Source organism: Xiphias gladius, chromosome 16 (genome assembly GCF_016859285.1).
Source record: "Xiphias gladius isolate SHS-SW01 ecotype Sanya breed wild chromosome 16, ASM1685928v1, whole genome shotgun sequence".
Classification (NCBI taxonomy): domain Eukaryota; kingdom Metazoa; phylum Chordata; class Actinopteri; order Istiophoriformes; family Xiphiidae; genus Xiphias; species Xiphias gladius.
The window spans coordinates 9,787,952-9,811,328 of NC_053415.1; the positions used below are offsets into that span (position 1 = coordinate 9,787,952).

Genomic DNA, 23,377 nt, shown 5'->3' on the forward strand with positions numbered 1-23,377 from the left:
ATTGTTTTTTTCATTTTATAACCATTAAAAGATTATTTCAATTCTACTGCAATACCACGATGTCTCGTTTCCACCAGGGGAGTTTACCTATTATATTGTTCCTGTGATGCTTGGTGGAGATGCTAACCTAACAAGAATGGTGCTTCACTTGTACTCGATTTATTACCAAACACTACAGAGTTTTTAATTGTGATAACAGCAGTATCTGTTATAGGTAGGCCAGCTGTCTGATGGCCTTGTTGCTCTGCTTTAAAACAACACCAGCCCAGTGACTTACTGAGGCAACTTAAGAAAGAAATGACCCAAACTGTATTAAGCCCAATGCTCAGTCCTTTAACAGAGGTCTGGTTGATGTTCTACTTTTATCTGACGCTAATTATCATTGGTGCTAATGGGCATTTTAAATACATATGAGCACACAGTTCTTTCCAAAAAACAAATAGGCATTAAGGTTGTATACAATTAATTAATTTTTGAATATATACACATTTGTTTTTTAAAAATTTGTATGAATTTAACATTTGCAAATTAAACCTGGAGAGTGTGTAAAACTAAAGCAAGGATTTTTTTTAGAAATAAAGAAGCTCATTTACATATATGACATGCATTAATTTTATAAAACACCTCTCAATGTAACAAGAAACATCACCACTAACTATGGCCTCAAAAAATACCACGGAGTTGAATCAACATCTCTCTGAGCCATTGTCAACAATAACATGCATTTCACAAAGCTAAGATTTACTGCAGGGCTGTTGTACTTGGCTGAACTAGATTGTACAGGTGTACCTAACAGACCAGTAACCACATGGTCCCTCACTGAACTCATTTTCAGTGCATTTTCTTTTATAAAATCCCTACAAAAAAGGTAAATAAAACTAAATTGGGAGTGCTCTAACACGGCGGCCATTAAGATCAGTCACAAACCAGTAATAAAAAAGGAGCAGGACTTATCTTGTAAAGCAACGATACTGTGGGCTGCATGCGTTGCTATACTGCTGCAAAGCAGAGGACAACTTCATGTGATATGATGGACCAGTGTCACGGTAACGGCAAAATATGGTGAGCAATGCAGTGACTAAGAAAGAAACACACTGTAGGTTTAATTTCTCAGTGTCCACTGGAGATATTAGTAAGTGGCACATATTTATACCGTAGATTTACGTCAACTTCTTTGTCTTAGCACATCTATAGCTTACTATACATTAATACACTTCAATTTATTTACTATAAATGTTCAAATTAAATGAACTTAGAGTGTGATGAGTACACAGTAAATTAATTTACAGTGTCTGTTTAAGGTATCCCTCACTGTAAATGCTACGCCTGAAGTCATGAATGACTGAACTGAAAGGACAATATAGCCATGCAGCCTTTTGTGTGTAGCTACTGTAGTGATTGGCCCAGGCAGCTAACTCCCCGGGGGTTCCCTGTCTTTATTTTACCTTTTGAGATGCTGCTCCAGCTCCCAGAACAAAAGCTTCATTGCCATCTCGTCATGGCCTTGCACTCGTACACCCCGCACTCTCATGGAGCCGTCCGTCAGCAGGAACATATACACTCCAAAGTAACACAGCAGTGTGTCCCGAGCTTCTTTGTTTAGTGTTTTCAAACTGCACTGGTTCCTTCTTAAATTTAGAGAACAGATCTGCGTCGCCCCCTATAGATGCATTAGTGAGTGCAGCTGCATAGTGAATCAGAGGCAGCATGCCAGATCATAATGACTGTGTACATGTGTGTATGTCATCCATTTGTGTTTGAATGGCTGACTAGTGAGTGAATTACTGAATACAGACAGTAGCTGGGTGGGTGGTGACGTGTGATCATGTGATACTGGGAGTTACATAAACCATCAACAGAGATTAGCATGTGGCCCAGTGATTTCCCTGCTCCTACACCACAAGCCCCATGCCCTCTGTAGCTTGAGACAGATATACAATATAACAATGAGCCTCAACTCTTCGACATCACTTCAGCATCACTCAATCTCTGCCTAGCCTCTCTACTGTGTCAAATACTATGAATCACAGTCTTTTGTCTGACCTACATTCAATACTGTGTCTCATTAGCATAATGTAGTTTTATACGCACAAAAATGAGGCCAAAAGAATGATGTAGATGCACTGAACAGACCCTGCCATGGTTCCAATGTGACATATGAGGGACCGGATGGTACAGATTTTCCCTAAAGTCAGGGGTGAGAGAGGTTACCAAAAAAGACTACATATTTTCCGTGGTACATAAAGGATATCAGAAATACCGAGGGGTCAAAGTCGTCAAGATTTTTGGTCTTCCAATCAAACTGCTATAAGCAGCCCAGACACTTTAACTTGTTAGTTTAGTTGGAAGTTTCCAAATGAATCGTGATTTTTTTCATATACCCTCTAGTTTTCAATGCCAGCCCTCTACGGGATAGACAAGAGACCCTGTGCATCGGGGCCTTATCTTGTCATTTCTCATTGAAAGGCAGCCTTAAGATGGCTTAGTGCCCCAGCAGACAGAAAACACAACATGCACTCATAGAGCCTCCACTGGCTTAGAGACAGCCGGCCAAGAAACAACAGGTGAAGGGTGAGCACAATGCAGGGGATTTAACTTGTCCTAACAGACTCGATGTGCTGGGCTGAATCAGAATCACATGACCTCTGGGCGGGACATACAGTCCTACAGCAGCCTGCTTACAGTACTTCAGTTTAGCTAACCAAGGGCACTCAGAGTAAAAGCTTTCAAACACCTTGAATCGAACTTCAGTCCTCTAGTTACCTCGCTTAGTATTAAGAGAAGTCATTTTGTTGTTTTTTCAACTAAAAATCTTGGAAAATACAAGTTTCGAGGCTCAATATTCCAATGTACCCTCCAAGTCAGACCACATTGTCAGTGAATGGATATAGCCACCTTTTGGATTAGGTTGCATGTCATCATGCCTTTGTTGTGGCCGTGCAATACAGCTTTTCATGAGCAGCTAACATTACTGACGTTTTATCATTTTATCGAAACAGAGATTAGAAAGCCCAGTGCTGCATGATTTTCAGGAAAAGCACTGGGACTGTACAGCAGTCTAACGTTACCAGATTGTGCCAACCACATCAAAGTGCTGACATTTCTGATCTTTGCAATCCAGTCGAGGACAAAGTTAACAGAATAAAAGAAGTTACTGCCTTTCCAAGTTATTCATCCCTTACCGTCAGTGCTGTGAATGTAGGCCGAAAAGGTTTCTCTAAAGTGACAGTAAATTGCTTACTACAGACTCGTTAGTAACTGAATACACGAATTACTTGCACTTGTCGCCCCTAAAGAATGGTTTAAAAAAGATACATTACACCACAACACTAGTTCAACAGACAGTTGTCTGCTTCCTCAGATATCAACATTAACTAACACCGAACACATTTATTCAAAACGATTGTTGAATAAATGTGAAGTGCAAACCAGGGAATGCAGTACAGCATCCTGAAAGTTCAGAAGTTTCAACATGCAAGTGATCATCTAAACACTGCCCATAGTTCACTCACTGGTTTAGTACTTATCTGACTAGTCTCACAGTCTCAACACGATTCTTAAGTGGATAATTTTCAAACTTAAACCCTGTGGCAAAAAACTAAACTTGTAAAAATTTAGGCTGGCTTTGCAGACTTACAAAACTTGCACATACACAAGCACATAACACACAAAGAAACACTAACTGAATGCATGAGTTAGTGTATGCATCCATGAACAGGCCCATCTTTTTATTATGTTAATCTACCAAACAAAAGCCTACTTTGTAAAAATGTATTTCATCTACCATTGCAAACATCCACAAATGATAAAATCACATAAGAAAGGCAATCTGTTCAGATAATATGCTAGTACAGAGGTCAAAAGCACGACATGATGGTTTATTTCCATGGTAACGCACATCATGCTAAAACAATGACTAAAATAAACGTACTCCATTGTGACAGTTTGTTCTATGCAAAGACTCAATACTACAACAATACAACTGACTATCCATTATTTTTTCCTTTTGATTATGATGAAAGAAGTGCTATATGTACATTGTTTTTTTTCTGCTTTAATTCCAGTTTTCTGGCAAAATTTGTCTTACAGGAAGAGGAACTCTGGACTCACATCTGCGGTCTTTCTGGGGAAATGAAAACTCTAAAAGTTAATAAAAGGGGCCTGGCATGTCCCAGCGATGAAAAAAGAGGCCTATTGAATTGTTGAATTGTAAAGGCTTTTGGCTGAGCTGGAGTTTGATAGTGGAAAGCACACACAGACTTTACCAGTAAGCCCTGGCAGTGGTTTTCCATAGTCACACCCTGACTATGGAGAATGACAGAGAGTTACTGAGTGAGTCAGTCAGAGAGGCAGGGAGGAATGATGAGTGGCCATTTTGGCCTCCATACGTAAGAGAGAGAAGCGCTGTTGGAGCATTTGGGCTGACAGCAGCAAGTCCTTAGTCCTCACTCTATACTAACACACACTGCGGGAGAGGTGGTGGGAGAGAAGGAGGGAGAGAGACTCGGCCAGAGAATAGCCTAGATCCACTGCCTCAGCATTCATACTGTCTCAAAGAGTTATGGATGGAGGGAGAGCAGAGAGGATGAGCAAAAACAAATGTTTCGAATACGGTTTGAGTGATGTGCATTCAGTCCCACATCTGATATTCTCATTGATCATCAAAATGTACTGATAAGTACATTGACTGGCAGGTGTATTTTTACAATCTACAACTTAAAGACTGAGCTGTAGGCTACATGGTGGAAGGAGCCTCTCCCACTTCTCACCATAGCTGAACAATTTGACTGTGTTACCAACCTACCGGACCATTGATGATTCTGCACAAAAATTCACTGGCAGACTTTACAAATCACAATGTAGTAAATTGGCTTCAAATGCACAAACACCTGTACGACCCTTGAACATCCTTACGAATGATTTACCACTAAGGGAATGAGACACTTCTGCTTCTTCTGATAAATGCTACCTATAGTAAGGTGCTCAGTAAATCCCTCCTGCATCGTATAGAGAGACACTTCGGTCCCCACTGGCACGAGAAGTAACCCGTTTCAGAATAGGTCCCAACTCATACACACACAGAAGATCCAAGTTACATAACTTTGTGTGTGATGTGTGTGAGCAGCAGGTTTGAATAATGTGGAGTGAAACCTGGCATTAAAAGGATTAGCAGCCAAAGAACACACAGCGCTCCGAGCCCAGACAACAGAGGACAGAAATAACGCTAGTACAGCAATAAAGATGAGGAGGGAAAGGGCTGAAAGGAGAATGTGGAGAGGTATCTCTCATGATAGGAATGTCAATACAGGATCAACTATTGGATATACCTAGGTTTTTAAACAGCCAAAACATCAACACAGTTGCATCCAATAAGACTTGAAAAATGATGTGCTACAATACTGTAGAAAAATCATATTATCATTTATTTTACTTTTGCCGTAGTTATGTCTTTACACCTCAAGTGTATAAGAATAATATGTACGATTAAATGGTCTTTAATTCTATGAATCTGATAACATCTAATTTGTAATGTAACTTGTTTGTAGTTAAAAGGAAAAATAAGAGAAATTAAAAACTTATATATGCAACAGGCTACTGTTGATACTCAGTGGTATCAGTTACGGATTTTTGAAAGTCATATAAAAAACACTGAGGAACATTGTGATATCAACAGTAAAATCAAAAAAAAAAAAGATTTGCCTGCTGTTGCCTCAAGCTTTTCAGAGAAACTTATCAAATCACCTTTTCGGCTTTGGCCAATTTGAAGTTGTTGGAATTGATGAAATTACATCTTAGATAATGTTCTCACTTTCAAAGTCTAACACTGAAACTGGTCTTCACAAAGATAAGACACACACAGCCACACACACAGCCACACACACAGCCACACACACACACACACACAGCCACACACACAGCCACACACACACACACACACACACACACACACACACACACACACACAGTGAATGACTGGTCAGTAGTTCCCATTTTCCTCATTCTTCTATTTGAACAGGACATTCCTGTTTCTCTACTCTCTCTTTTAATCTTTTAGAGACGGTTGGTCGAGGAAAAATTACTCACTGATGTTTGGGCCACAAAGCTTTACAAAACAACACACACACACACCTGTAACACAGCCTCCATTTTACAGCAAATTGAATCATATACAGTAAGTGTGTTTTTGTTGAATGCAAGGAGGCTGTTTTTCTCTTAATACTTCACAGAATAACAAGACAAAATGAGTCATCTCTCCTTCATCTCAGCCTCGTTCCCTCCCCCCAACACATTCAGCAGGTCTCTGGATGCACTGGTTAAGTATACAGACATTTTTGCCGGACAGGATGAACAGCATCAGCAACAGTCCTGTGCTTCTATTTGTGAGCTGATTGGATATACATTGACCAATGGTCTGCACTGAGTAGTCCAACTAAATGTAACACATATCATCAGTCATCCATATACATGATGACTATTTTAGATCTAATTTGGGCTTTGGCCCTGAAAACAAAGAGACAAAATGAAACATTTGTACCAAATAAGTAATCATGCAGAAATTAGTCTCACATAATATTTAAGGGTTAAAAATATACAATCAATTGATAGATAGAAAATAAAGAATTATGAAAAGAGTCATTCCTCCTGTTGTTTTCTTTGCCTTTTTTCATCATCGGTTGAAACAGATCAGGGACAGTTCGTCAAATCAATAAAAATCAATAACCCGGAAACAATTAAAATGCAAGCCCTGAGCCATTTCCCCTGCCTTCTCATTTGTGGAGGGAGATGTGTGTGCGCGTGCAAGATTACAAGTGAAGAGAGGAGGACAGAGCAGTGAGTGGATTAACTAATGATGAGTCCATCGTCACTGGGCTTGAGTCTCTGACGACAGCAGAGCTATCATAAGCACAGCTTAGTTACAAACAAACTAACTGTTTACAGGCAGGCAGCCCACTGCAGATAGTCTCACCATCATCATGCAACTTTCATGGTGACGATCCTTCCCTGGATGTCTCTACTCTTATATATACTGTTGTTAAAATTTCTGAGTTGTTGCATGCAATTGCCCTTTTGCAACTATACAAACGCCAGGATAAGGTCATATGTCAACTATGAGAATCCCTAGTAAAAGTGATTTCATTGTTACAGCTCAGGCTCACTTACACTGCACCCCCTCCCAACTAACAATTAGGTTGGGGAATCTGGTATGGTACAGATGAGAATATCTAGTAAGGTATTCTGTTTACATATACAGTCTTGATCCTTAGAAAACTACTCACATGCTCACTAAGGCCACTTTGCAGTGAGCATGATATTTCTGAGTTTACATCTGGACAGTTTTGCTTTCTGAGCTGACCTGAAATGGCCAATTAAAAAGTAGAGGGAGACACTTTTTGAAATTATGAAAACAAATGAGAAAGAGCCATTGTACGGCTTTACCGAACAGCTAAAAAGAGGAAGGACTGCCTAAGATTGATAACAGTTTATATATAAGCAGTTACAGTATTATAACTGTACACAGGAAGAGGAACAGCGCCCTACACTGCCATCTTCTGGTGACAAATCAGAAATTCAATTCAAGAGTCCCGTGTGACTCCTTTGGAAAACCTAAAGTAAATTTTGTCCATGGTGCTCCCTGTAAGTTGCTTCATGTAAAAGGAGAGATTGCTTGGACTTTTATGTTCTCTGCTAAAGTGGACTTGAATTTGATATCAATGGGATTAACAATTAAATTAGAACCTGCTTAAATGAGATGCAAACTCATACCCTTCCTTCCTCATATCCAAATGAACAATTATACAGGCTAGATTCTTCATAGACTGATGTTAGTGGATCTAACAGTGTAGACATAGTTTTAAGTAAAACTGGTTGAGAGTTGTCTGAGCGTAACATAGTTACTTGCGCAATAGGATTTGGCTGTTAAGGATTCTTTCCATCTTAGATGTTTTTGACATTGACAGAGCCACATTATGTCAGCCCCACTAACAGAATGATATCCTGTTTGCACTTTACTGTTTGTATCATTAGCAGAAAATTTGCTTTTACTTTTGAAACAGAGCTAAGCAGTTCTCTACCTAAGGGATCTTACTCCTGTCAAACTGAATATGACCCCTATGTTTAAATGATGGGAAACTCATAAGTAAAACACATCAGTCACAGTCCAAAACTGTGAGGCAACATCCTCCAGCACTACACTATAACTTATTTATATTCAAAATTCAAAGGGCACAACACTCACATGGCTTCATCTGATTTCTTTAAAATCTATAAATTAGCACAGTGCTGTGTTGGCATGCTACAAGTGCACATCTCACTGGCTGTTAGAAGATAAACTGAGACTTTAGAGGTATGAGCTGGTGCACACTGCCATCTAGTGGCAAATACTAAGGCCAATACATGCCTCACTACTAATTCAAGGCCTGTTAAAGCCTTCTAGTGCAGGGTGTAGAGAGAAATGTTTGCACAAGTCAGACATGTCACAAAAACTCAAACTTGACAAGCTGACAGCTGAGTCATTCAGAGCTTCTCTTTTAACACAAAACATCACAAGTCTGGAAACTTTCATCTCTGTCTCGCATTAGACAAAAGGAGTCTAATCAGATTTAGTCCGTTTCTTTGGTAGTACACAGAGAATCAAACTGCCTATTGAACTGTGCTATCTTACTGAAGCAAAGTTACAAAGTGGTTCTGATGTGCCTGCTAACGTCATGCACTGGAAGTCAACAAAAATTTTGCACTCTCTTTCCTTCTGCGTGGTTATATCATAATTTACCCTCCAATGTTTACTACACAAGTTACTACATGTTCTTCACCTTGAAAGGAAATTTATGAAACTAAGGCTACTATTCTGACACCTTTTACATTTGGTGAAAACTCATACAGTGCATTTTAAAATACTGACTGGTTGTAAAAGAAGCGTGTAACAAAGCCAAAAATGAAGCCCTTCTCTGAGCATAGCTCTTAAAATCATTTATTTCCTGCAGTGTAATGTTTCTGATGAGCCACTAGAGGCACTTGTAGCATGTTTTCGATCCAAGGCTCCTTTAACTAGAGCTCTTGATTTCCTCCTGTCCAAACACCAAGAATTTTCTGGAAATACAATCAAAATTCTGGTACACCGCATTACTGAGGGAGGTCACAAAAAGACCAGCCTCAGAATCAAACTGGCAAAACATTGACCCGACATTCACCAACCAGCAATGTGCTAACACAGATTACAAATTAAGACATAGGGGGATCTGCACCGTGCGTAGGGAGAAAGGACCAGGACCTGGAACACCTCTTTCTGCACTGTCCCATCTGCATCCCATTCACAAGGTCAAGGATCTCTTCGAGAGCCGCTGGGTCACCCAACAAAAGGGACTGGCACTGGACTCTACTCTTTTGACTAACACAGAAAATGGCAGGAGTAAACAATCACTTAATCAACATCATACTCTCAACAGCAAGACACGTCATCTAAACGTTAAATAACTATGCACTGTATGAAAACAAGGAAACTGACAGGGGGAAACTATTCACAAACTTGATAAAACTACACACAAGGACAATGTACACAGCCAACAGAGGACCTTTTGAAAGAATGTTCCTAAATAGAGCAGGGATGGTGAAAATACTGGAAAATAACGACTTGGAATTTGCTATTTAAAATAAAAGGGATGTTTTGATCTATATTTACTTTTTTTTTTTAATTTGACTATTTTATTTTATTTTACTCTACTTTATTTTACTTCACTTCACTTTAATTTCTTTTACTTTAAGTTTGTTGCACTTCTGTCTCGTTTCATCCATGTTTGTGTCGACTGCTCGGTGAGGGAACCGTTTATATTTGTTTTCTGTACAGCACTGTAAATACTTATATACAAATCGTTCCTGTAAATAGCATGTGAATATGTAAGATGTATGATGAATCCTTTTGATAATAAAAGAGAAACAAAAAAAAAAAAAAAACTAGAGCTGCCCCTCATAAACTGCACTGCTTCCAAATATGACTGAATGAATAGAACTAAACAGCTTTCAATCCTGACCTCTGTTCAGTCTGCACATAATCAATTCAAAGTCCAGCGTAGCAGAGATTTAACCTGCAAGTCAAGATTTCCACAACAGCCGCTCTTAACAGTCCTCTGCTCATCAAATGTATCTAAGTAGAGTGAGATGTAATCACATCCACATCTCCCTTAGTTAGCCCTGCTAAAGTTGGTGGGTACAGTGTGCAATCCAAAGGCCCTAACATAAACTCTAGAATGAGAATAAAGTAAATTTTAAGCATTAAACAAACTATTAAGCAAGCGAGTGTGTATATTAGAGAGCAGCATGATGTGAGTTCAAGTACTCGATGTCCCTGTGAGAAAAGAACATTTCATTCTTTTCACAGCTAATCCCTCTTTAATCAGCACATAAATAATCTAATTATCTGTCATCACACTTTCAGCTAAACTATAAAGCAAACCGGCAATAAAGATGTGCACATGGTTATACTAACAGCCCACTTTTAACCCAAGATATTTAGCGGTGAGACAGTCCTTCTCTCATTGTCCTGTCCACACCTTAGAGAGGGTTTTGGGTAGTGGTGACAGCATACACTTATTTGCAAGTGGATGCAGTACAGCACCCCACTGTCCCCAGCGCTTCTCAAACAATTGGCTACTATAGGCTAACTAATTGGCTTAAACTAATTTTTCCAACTTCCTTCTGCTCCTCCCTTACAGTTCACTTTGAGATTTGTTTTGTGAAACATTATTTGTTTCCACTCATTAATTTTCTTCATGGGAATAGATAGCACCACTGATTATGAGCTCTTTTTATCCTAAAATATTTACCCAAGCAGTACCACAATAATTCAGATCTCCATGTATGTGACTCTTAAGACTCTCACAAATGCTGTGACCTCAATAACTCTCACATGACTCAAAGTCTCAGATGGTGAAGCACATGAATGCATGAACCTTTTCAAAGTGATTCACTTTCAACTGCAGCACCACACTGAAAATGTACACTTCAGAGAACAGATTTAATGACTATAGTGATGGACAACCTATATCCAGGAGGCAACAAAAATACAAAAGTTACTTTCATAGCTTAGTAAAAAGAATGAAAAACAATGGCTATAGTAACGATATGCAAAAACATTATAATAGGATTTGGAAAATGGCCAATAATATAAAAAATTATTTGGCTAAGCATTAGAGGTTATATCAATATTAAAGGCATAGTCTCAGGGCAAAAAAAATAAAAAAACAACACAAGGTAATTTTGTACGCAGATGATATTTTACTGTTGTCAAGCAACCCCGAAACTACTGGGCCACAGATTTGATCTCTGGCTCTTTTTAATAAATAGCAGGATACAAAATTAAAATCGGTCTAAGTCCGAAGCTATGCCTTTATCCAAATTGTGCCGCCCAAGTATTTACAGAAATTGGCAATTTAAATGGCTTCCATCCGGACTGATTTATTTGGGTATTATGATCACACCAGGATTAGAGAATGTAATTAATGGAAATCTACTACCCCTTATCCAAAAAAATAGAAAGTAATCTGCTAAACTGGTCAAAATTGTGTCTCTCGTTGTTGGGAAGGATAAACATTTCAATGATGATTGTAGTACCCCAGAGTAGTTATATAACATACATGTTACCTCTGGATTTTCCTACTCCCCTTCTTGATAGATTTAACAGAGTAGCAGGAGTAGCTTTCTATGGGTGGATAGGAAACCATCTTACAATAAAAAGAAATGACATGAACCATTGGAGGAGGGTGGGCTCAGATGCCCAAGAACAGATTGTTACCATTGTGCCTTCTCACTCAGTCAGTTAACTAAATCAAAACTTCCAGATCTCTGCTACCCAGCTTGGGTAGCAGAGGAGAAAAAGCTGCTAGAAAACCTTCTCAACACAGACTTTTCTTACTCAGACAGGAGAGGATGTACCAAACAGAAACCGTGTGCTGGCATTTGCTAGAGATAGCTGGAGAAAGGCCCGTCGATCTGTAACATGGCTAAGGGTAGCATGTCTGAAAAGGAGCATTCACAGCAGTCGCGCTTCTGCACTCTTCCATGGTCATTTGACCAGTCAAATTAAGAAAAATCTAGTGCGTTTAAGCCTAAAAACAGCATTCAGACCATAACATGACACACATACACATGCATACAGTGATATGAACCTGGTGTAATTAGGCAGTTCAGAGCTTGCCAGCCAGCAGGGGGTAGTGCAGCACTGTTTACAAGGCTGAAAATGGTTTGAAGGCAGACTATGTTTGGCATTAATGCTACTTTGACAAAGCCAACAGCAACCAAAGGGAATTTATTGGGTATGTTATGCTCAGAGCAAATTCATTTAAAATTGTTAATCACTAGTCTAAAGAGATTAGAAATAAAGAGACTACTATGACAAGGTTTTTTTTGGTCATTCAAAAGAAAAGCTGACGCTTGAGTGCGTGTTGAGCTGCAAACAGTACTGAACATAGACCGTCTGCTTCAAAATAGTACTGAGTTCAAAAGCTAACTATCAAAGGCTAACTATAATTTCACCACTCCTGGAGATTTGTCGACCAATGGGCAGACTGATCAACAAATCACCAACTTTAAGTCTGTATTTCAACACAGACTTAAAAAGAAATAACAGTATGATGTGAAATACGAAAGAAAATCTTTTATATGGGTGGGAGCACATCCATTTGAGTGGGCTATCTAAGTCAATTCAAAATATGAGAAACACTGAGTACAGTACATGGATGTTAAACTGCCGGACACAGACGTGATGAAGAGCCAAGTGTCTCTGTGCTTTATTCCTGCTAATAAGAGATGCAGCTGTCTAGACTATTGAGGGCCAAAAAAAAAAAAAAAAAAAAAAAAAAATTGACCACCTCCCTCCAGCAGCCTTCCTCATTCAGCCACAGAGCATAGATAAAGGGATTAGCTCACACAAAGCAACAGTGAATGAATATCAAACCCTATGGGAAAAGACGCTCAGTGGCCAGAGCTCTCACATCATCGCAGCTGAGCAGAAAGGCTCAAGCTAACAGACTCCATTAAACTAAACAAACCAGATACATTTACAACTGTTATTGAACTTTACAAGTTTTTTTTTTTTTTTTTTTTAAAAAGGGACTGTTGTAAGCTGACATGTAATAATTATTAAGACATTTGTCTGTTGGCATCTGTCATTTGAACTTATATGCACATCTCTTGCAGACCAGAGCATAGTTAAATTAAAAAGATTCTGCTTTTTTAGTGTGTTGATACTACAGCTGAAACATTAATCAAATTAGTGGACTTAACAAAATGAATCTAAGTGAAACTACCACAAAAATCGCCTAAGCAAAACTGCCAGAAATCGAGCGCTGTCTGCAGTCCAAAATGCAATGTGAAGACATCACCTTGGCTTCTAAGTATATGTGATAGACCAAACAACTAATGAATCAATCAAGATTCATTGATAATGAAAATAATATCTTCTTGCAGCCCTAGTATGCCTCATCCATTCTTATGTAGTAACAACATCTATATCATGATTATATCACGCGTTAAAACCAGTTTGCCTGCCGACAAACTGTCACTGATGTGCACAGGACACTCGCTTCATTATAGATAAAACAATTATTGACAAATCATTCAATGTAATATGTGTAAAATGTCTCATAGCATCTACAGACAGCACACATATTGATATCTGACAGAGTTAAAAATAAGGCTGGTCTGTAGAGTTTTGTTCACAGACTCAAAAAATACCCAGCTGATCTGTATCTGAGAACACAGATAAGAAGCAAGGTAGTAAATTATTATAATTTTTTTTTTAAATTAGTTCCTTTGTTTACATCCTAGGATGACATTTGCATTGGCTTTTATTCCTGTCAGGCTGTAAAAAAACAAATACAAATAATGCATCAAATGAGAAAGAAGCACAACAAACAGTATGAAAGACACGGGGGAGAAAAAGACAGGAATGCTTACGCCGATAGCGAAGTCATCCACAGCATTTTTTCCTCTATTAGTGAGTGAGTGAGTGAGTGAGTGAGTGAGAGTGAGTGAGTGAGTGAGTGAGTGAGTGAGTGAGTGAGTGAGTGAGTGAGTGAGTGAGTGAGTAATTCCTGGAGCTGACTGGACAGTGTTCTGGCCACAGGAATGCCGGCCATGATTCAGCACATTGCCTTCATGTTTAGGGGAATGACAGGGGCAGCCCAATAAAGCCTAAAGATAAAAATGCGTGGCTAAAGATGAAACCTCCATCAACACCATTTCATGGTAGGATTGTTACTTTTCATTCGAAATTCTAACAATCGTTAAAACGTGGGGGGAAAAGTTGATATTCAAACTGACCTGCTTCAATTCAAAATGTAGTCTATAAGCGCAACAGACCATCTGAAGTAGTTTGCCCTGTGTTCCAGCAGAGGGCGCGCTAAAACTTCACTATCAGCTTGACCTATGGCATGCCCTATTGACCTATCAGTAAACTAAGCTAGTAATGTTACGTTGTTTGCTATGAAAATTGAGGACAGTAGCGAGCAAAGCCGTCCTCAGCGGACAATCACCATACATAAGCATCTGAGAAGCAGTGTTTGAAGTGTTTTGGTTTCTACACCTTAGATGGCAAAGTAACTAACAAACAAAGAAAAGGCTGTTTGTCGACTTTGCATAAAACATCTGTCTTACACTACAACAACAACAAATCTGTGGAGTCTCCTGCTAGCTTGCCACCAAAGTGAGGCAGTGGAAGCACCACAGACGACCGAAGCAACGTCAAGTGTACAACCTCGTCTGACCGCCTACTGATCGGCACAGTCTGCTTCAGCAGGCCCCTTACCAGAAGCTCGTAAAAAGGCCATCACCAGTGAGGTAGCAAGATTTACATGCAAGGATATGCGCATTCGAATTTATTCGAACGAATTGTGTGTCATTTTTTGATTTTGATTCTTGATTTTTGGAAAAAGTGACAGCCCTATTTGTTAGTGTCAGACTTTACACATGCATCATACAAATATTATGTTACACATGTTGTAGATAGCAGGAGCTTTTGTTGACTACAAAATAATTAATGCTCCCCTATTCTTCTTTATCTTTAGGTCCAATAAGATTGCTTTTCTAACTAATGATAAGTACTCTGAACTGTTTCGTAAGTAATACTAAAAACCTTTAATACATACCATCATGTTACAACATTGCAGTAGCTCCAGCAACTTCTCCCACTTACACCTATTTAGATGATTATAGCCCCATGTTAACATGCAAGCTCTTGTTCTGCAATGGTATTGGGTCATTCCTGTTTCAATCTTTCTACCAAAGCTGAAAAAAAAATATGAATTTAAGTCCATGCTATCTTTTTTTAAAAAGAAAGTAATAATATTTTCCTTCTGGAGGTCTCTTTTCTCATGAGTACTATTTTTTTGTTGTAATAGAGACTAAGCTGGTGGGCATCAGGAAACTACTGTACATATAGGATATTTAAAATGCCTACATAAAGTACTAACACAAAGTGTCAATCCACTGTGATTAAAAACAATAGAATACTTTTTATAAATCGCAAACGCAATGTTGGCTTACTGCCGTTAGCATGAGGCCAAAAGTTTACAATGCTGCTTTACAAAGGTATCTCTGAGCACTAGACCAAATTTAAACAGGGACACAGAGGATTTCAATGTCTATGTTCTTCTTAACTAATAAGAGAATGAATCGGCAAGACAATCTACCACAAAAACATATATTTTGTCCTTTTCATGCAAGAAACAAAGGTTCAAAAACACTGAACCTCTCGTGAACCCAACAGGATAACCCATTCTGGATATAATAAAAATGAATGAGCCAACTGGTCATAGATAAGGACGCATAATGCCAAACCAGCCAATAAAATTAGTTACATCGTGATGACAAAAGAGACTCAATCTATTTATTTTAATGCACTAGAAACCCCCTCAGTCAAAGCACAATAAATAATAAAAAAAAACAAACAAGTAAAGCAGTTATCTAACTGCTTCTTTCTGTAAAGTACAGGTACAAAAAGAACCACAGTGAAAACAGCATAAGCAGTTTTTTGACAAGGTTAGTGTGTGTGTGTGAGATTGTGAGTGTTTTTGTGCGCGCGCAGAGGGGTGGGAGGGCAATTTTCTCATTGATGAAAGGCAGACTAAAAACAATCCATTATCATCCATTACAAGCCATTAGTTTTCCCACTGCACTCTTAAGTGAAACAATCCTGTTTATTGATGGAAAAATAAACTATCAGCAAGAAGCGGCAGAAACAAATGAAATCAATGACGCATCTGCAAAAAGCAACTGTACAAATAAGCAACGGAAAAAGACGTGGAGTGATTTATAGAGATATGCACATGTGTATGGTCTATATTAACCTCGGTTTCATCAACACAAAGTCAACTGCTCACAATCACCTAGTTCAGTTTCATTCCCCCATTCATGCTTGCGCTGCTTGGCTTAAAAAGACAGTAAATATTCAGTAGTGTGTGGTGAGACCTCCCTCTCTCTCTCCCTCTCCCTCTCCCTCTCACAGCATGTTGCTGCTCTGCTGTGTTCTGGTGTTCTCTGGCTTGGTCTATGTGGTAGGAATGGGGGAGGTGTCAGCAGCATAACAAATAACAAATGCTGTTTACTTTTAGTGAAACACTTTAGTGATGTGCAACTATGGACAAACCAGAGTTCTATATAAAAAGGCCATGGCTGAACACCACAACAATATAGGTGAATTTGCTATGAAAAATAAATAGGTGATCGAGTGTCTTCTCACTGCTTAAAGAATGCACAACACCTAACCAGTCTTGGCACCTGAGAGCATTTTAAGTCAATCTCTCATTACCAGCTCGGTTAAGCAAAAACGATCTGGGCAATGTGGTTAAAAAAAACACAACATCTCAACAAGACTTGTTGAAATGGGTGTACAAAAGAATTTCTCTTATCAGAGCAATAATTTAGACTCACCAGCCTTTGATAAATGCTTTTATTTTGGACTGACCAGTAGTAATATTATTACGACTACAACTAAAAATGATTGTCAGTATCTATTAATGTGGTCATTCTTTTCTCAATTAATAGGTTAATCTCTATAAAGCATCAGAGAACTGTGAAAAAATGCTCATGTCCATTTCCTACAGCCCCAGGTGATGTTATTTAATATCTTGTTTTGTCCCACCGACCACCCACATTCAACTTTCTTTAGGAAGCTGGAACCATCCAATGTTCTGCATTTTTGTTTGAATGCTGACTTAAACAATTAATTCATTATCAAAATTCTCAAATAGTTGCCAGTTAAGTTTCTGACATTTGACTGATCAATTAATCAACTAATCGGTGCAGATCTAAACATTGTAGGGCTGTAGTCTCGTCAACTGGTCGATATATTGGTCGATATGCTCTCGTCCAACCAAATTCTCATTGGTCGGACAACTGCTGGTGTTACTTTCATAAGGAGAAAAGCGCTTCCTCAATAGCCTTTCAGGATTAATCCATTATTTACTGCAGCGGTGGGAGAGACAGGCTACCTGTGAAAACGTTTTCACAACTTTGAAGTCGTCCAACCTGATGGAGACAGCTAGGTCTTTAACTATTATTTAACTTTTACTGAACGTTTACTGAATATTTACTCTGAGTTGGCTACAAACTATTTGAAACCATGTTTAAGAATTTGTCAGTATGGCTGTATTTTGTAAAAACGAAGTGTAAAATTTGCTAACAGCAGTTTACATATCATAGTTCAACAACCAAAATGACATATCATCTGATGACGGTACACTAACTTATCTGCATTAGGATGCTCCGTCATATTTTAGGTTTTATTTCAGTTTAACGCCTGCGGCTTTGAGTGTATGGTCCTATATTCCTCAATAGCTCTTGTACTGGGATCACCAGTTGATATAGTTCTATTTTCAGAAATCACATGAATATGGGCAGTTGCATGCTGGCTGGCTCTGTGTCTGTTATCATTTTTGCAGTATAAAATGATTAGTTTAGTGCAAATACTAGCTTTTTATGTATATTTATAATTCATTTAGGCTAATAAGGCAACTAGGTAATGTGCACTCAATGCACTGAGGCTGATTTCGTTAATCTAGAGAAAGTGCAGATTTTTTTTCCCCCCTGTGACTCGATTGGTTGAAGAGTAGGTATGATTTCAGCCAAGGTTTTCTTAGGTTGACTACAGCCCTAAAACATTGTTATACTAAATATTAAAAACTTCAAATACTGTTAGAATAGCTAATGTCAATACGACCAACACTGAATTCATCAAGGTCTGCTGTTAATAATCAGAAAATGGAGCACATGACTCACACGGTTTATTTTGTTTTAAACAAGCAAATTAAATTATTTTGTTGAAAACAGCTGAAAAGGGGAGAAAAATGGACTAAATTGAGCTAGAGATGACTATATCAGCTCATATCAAAGCTGTATGAAATTTTCCTTTCCAGCAGGGGCAAAGAGAGACAAAGACAAAAATCGGACTTAATTGATCTTTGTTGCAGGTTGCACTAACATCAGATGTAATAGAAAAAAGAAAATTCTGCATGATGGCTAAGCTCTTTCTTACAATTTTCAGGTGATTTGCCAAACTCATTGTAGATTTATTATTGCCACTTTCTTTTAGCATATCTGGCACTACACATTTTGGGGGTCATTTTCACAAATTTAGAAGTTATTCCAGACGCTTGACTTTCCAACATCTTGCTGGCGTAGGTGTAACTTGTAAGCCTGTCATGTTGTCATCAGTCACTGTCCTCTTGTCGGTTCTGGTTATGTTGTGAGAGCTGGTATGCACAAAACTATCACTAATGAACTTCATGAACTAGTTGGGATTTTTGTGGTTAATGGATATATTATAACTTAATACTTTTTTTTTTTTTATAAATGGTAGAAGCTTCGTAGCGTCAAGGCATTCAGATCAGCCCTGGACTGCAAAAATGACACATCATGATTCATATGTAACTCAAGAGGAAAAGCTAACATGTGTTAGGGATCTACACACACAGTGTTGCCCCTAAACTCACCCCGTTGTGGGTACAGCCATTAAAGAAAAATTAGCCAAACAAACCGAGATGTGGCCTATGTTTAAAATATCTCTTTTACCTAAGACCGACTGTAGAACAACAGACAGGGGCATCTGGACACCAGGCCGGTCAGTCTATGGTCTAAACGTCACCAAGCCAATGCTCATACAAAACCATCTACACAGCAGACACTGATGAAGGAAACAGAAGAGCAAAACAATGGCAGGATTTATCAGAGCTGGAACAGTGATGCACAACTCTGCTCAGTCTGGTTCCCTCTCATCCAGTCTGCTGTGTCCTCAGTGGTCTCAATCAGCTTCAGCAGATCTGACTAAGTTGGGATGGGTCAGCTTGGGTCACTTCCTCTGTGTGTTGTGAATTTTGGGGATCTGGTTGATCTCCACACAATGAGCAACAGGCCCAGCACACACTGGCTCCCTTCACTGCCAGGGGGAAGATTACATTCAAAACAGACAGCCGCATAGATAGCCATCACGCTGCCAGCCAGCCCGCATTCCCCTAAGCCTTCACACATTCAAACACACACACACACACTTAAACTGTGTTCAGACTAACAATAGCGCTGCGATATTAAAAAAAAACGGAAAAAAAAACAAAAACGCAGCGTGCTCATTGATTTCGATGAGACCCGTGGGTTGGCACAGCTGGGGCTTCGGCAAAAAGATGCAGGCTTGTTTACCGAAGAAGTTGTACCTGGCTCAAGTTGTGCTGCAATGCAATATGAACCATGTACATTCATGTTAGCTGAAGGAAGACCCCTCCACGAACGCAGCCCCTTGTGTTTTTCATTTTTTTTTTTTTTTTTTTTTTTTTTTTTTTTTAAACACAGAGCTTGCATAACACCCACTTCTGCTTCTAATATTCAACACACTACTGGCAGTGAATGCTGTGGATATCTGAGACAAGTGGGAGAAAAGAAACACATATCTTTTTGTCTGGCATATACATATATATAATTTGGCCAAAAGGAAGTAAAAAACAAACAACACACCCACACCCACACCAACACACAGGTAATATTCTCCATCTTTGCATGTGACAGATTTTAACCACAAAACATTGCTTGATTGGAATAATGTGAAACTGCAGCTTTTCATTAAAAAAGACAGAATAACCGTCTGTCAATATGACCAAAAAAAGAGATGGTATCATATCTTGTCATTACTAACACAGACACTACACTACACTAACAATTAGAGCAAGTGATATTAAAACAACTTTCAAAGGCTGCTTATGAAAAACACAATTTTCCCAATTTTCTAATGATTAATGTGTAAGACAAACTGAGGCAACTTAACATGAAGTTAAACAATATATCTTAAAACAGTATCTGAAATTAGTTAACAGCCAAATCTCACCACAACACCTCACCAACACTTTGCAATAATGAACAAAACTAAGAGAAATAAAAATTAGAAACTCTGAAATTATGTTTATAAAGTTTTCCATATAAAAGTAAAACAGGAAATAATACCATGCGTTTAAGTTAATGCAAACCCTCACTTCTCTCCTACATCCAGGTCCTACTGAACTAAGCCAGTTTTGCTAACAGGTTTACATTACCTCTCGTCACAAGATTGTTTTCAGTCTGACAGTTTGAAAGAAGCACACACATAAGCACACACACATAGTGTAACTGCACAAAACCACATCCTCATGTAAAAAGAGTTATACGTGTGGAAATCTGCATGACCACATTAGAAATCATGCTCTCACGGTAGTTACATTTTTCTCATGCTCTTAAACATTTGACAGCCTTTTTTAATAACTGTTCAATCAGCAGCAGCCTGCTCACACACACATACAGACCACCCAACCATTTTGAACTTCCATTAATGACACTTCAGTGCAGATAGAGCACATGCACAGTTGAAACTCTGCCTCATTCAAAAAAACACACACACACACACACACACACACACACACACACACACACACACACACACACACACACACACACACACACACACACACACACACACTGTGCCTTAAGTGTTGAGTTATGAAGGTAGGGTCATCCTACCCATTAAATCCTGAAAATACTGTATGTTGATAGGTACCACACAGTAGACCATAGGAACAGTACAACCACTAATGTGTGTCCCAACCCACGACATGGCTTGGCTCCTCTGTAAACTATACAAAGAAAAAAGGTCCCGGCTTTTGGCTTCTGAAGGGGGGCATGCCAGAAAAAGTTTGAGAACCACTGCCTTAAAGTAACTTTAACAACGTGCAATAACCGATACTTCATTTCCTATTTGCAACAAAATTACCATCATTTTTATCAGGAAAATTAAAGTAATCACTACCTACAACCCCTATATCACCAAAATGAGATATAGGGTAATAATTTGATAACGGGACATCAACTTATTGCAATCATATTGTGATGATAAAAATTATCCAAATGAATGCAAACTGAAAATAAAAATGTACATAAATGCCCTAATGAGATTTAATAAAGTAAAACTTTCTAAACAGACAGATACAACCTAGCTCTGTGTTTTTGATCACAACTTTTGAATGTCCCAGGTCCCCTGAACTAACCACTCTGAACTATGGGTTTTGTTAAGTGATCATCATTGCAGCTTATGCAAGTTGTGTCATACCTCTCACACAACATCAAAAAAACTCTAACATTTCAAAATTAACAATAGTAACATTTACTTATAATAAGAATTTGTTAAGTGAAATCTTCTAGAGACTGGATCCACTCCCTCTATTTTAAATTATTATGCTATTCCCGTTTTTTCCTAAGGACTCACTTATTGTGGTCTACATTTGAAATACATAACATTGTCTCTTTCACGAAGTCTAAAAAACATTTTAAAAAACTACTTATAAATAAGGACTTTTTAGTCTGATGTTTACTTTTAAATGAACGCCGAACTTAAATGTCATTAACAATAATGAACACCACTGTCATGAATAAGAAACTGATAAAACCAAAAAGTAACACATACACAACTCAGGTTCCCCTAGCATTGCAAATTGTTATGTGGGGAATAATGTAGGAGTAATGTTAACCAGTGAAAAGTAGCCTGACCTCAAAGATGGGTAGACTAGTGTATCAGCACCTGAAAAGCTCTTTGAATGTTCAGTGATATATTATTCTTGTTGAGCACAAGTTTTTCTGGAAAACAACTAAATCTATTCATTTTTATTTATTTTTTTTATTTTAATGCAACTATGTCATTTATCACACAGAAATTGAGTAAAGTGATTTGACAGTGCTTCACATCGAATTTCGTCAAACAAATTCAAGTATCAGCATATTTGAGATATCAAATATCAAGAGTGGGAGATGCTGAGCATGTGTGTGTGTTTGCATCAGCTGATGAGACTGTGCCGTCATCTCTGGATTTTGCACTACTTTTTTCTTCTCAATGAAGGTCCACTGATTAAGAAGGGCAAAGGAAATAGCCAGTTTCAGTCGCAGCCACCCGTCAGTAGGGAGGCACAGACTTCAGCAGGCTCTATCAAGTACTTGCATTCGTGTGACAGCAGGTAAACTAGACAGAACTGAACCATGAGCATAATTCACTGAGACAATCTTCTCATTTCTAAGAAGGGCTTTGGTTTCACCCAAATACTGCTTATGATCAAAGACAATAATCCACCTGATCCCACATAGATTTCACATTCCTCGGAGTTAAACGTCATGTGATAACAGTAGCCATCCTTCAGTATCCATCTATCTGATCCATAAAGACACGCTGAAAAAAAACTACCATCATTACATCCATTTTACCTTCTACATTCCTAGTAATCAACCCATCTTTGTTTCTCCTCCCTGCCCGTTTATTGTAAGTCAGGTTTGATAAATATCCTAAAAGCTAATAGGGTAAGGGCTAGGGTAATTTAAAATTTTTCAGAAGTCAGGAAAAAAGGCTTAGGATTGACTGAAAGGTGAGCAATTTCCTGCTGCTGCAGCAAGGTGATTAAAATTCCTGTCTAACCTCGAAATAAGTTCTTAAAACTTATTATTGGGAGGATATTCTGTGGGATTTTCATTTGGGTCATAGCATATATAAATCAATAGCAAACTGTCGTGACAGGAGAGGAGTGACAAAGAGAGATGGAGAAAACAAAGATGGGGAAAGAGAGACATCACTTAATAAAATCAATAAGCTTTTAGTGAAGGAAATTGACTACTGAACTATACTTTTCATGTCAACAAGTAAACCACCATCTTGAGTTCATTGAGAGGTAGAAGGAATATTTTTAAGCCTTACTTTGCAAGATGGAGTGTAAAACAAAATTAAACCATTAGCTGTAATGTTTTATTTCATCTGCGGAATTAGACAACGCATTTCATTTCTATCACACTTGCAACTACCAACCTTTTTATATCCCTGATTGAATAATCATGCAAC

At 38.4% G+C, this 23,377-nt stretch overlaps 1 protein-coding gene across 2 annotated transcripts in view; it reads right to left on the reverse strand.

Annotated features, from left to right (window-relative positions):
- The window catches only part of LOC120801424 (TSC22 domain family protein 1-like), a 33,387-nt gene that overhangs the window by 5,963 nt on the left and 4,047 nt on the right, over positions 1-23,377 (reverse strand). The window lies entirely within an intron of this gene.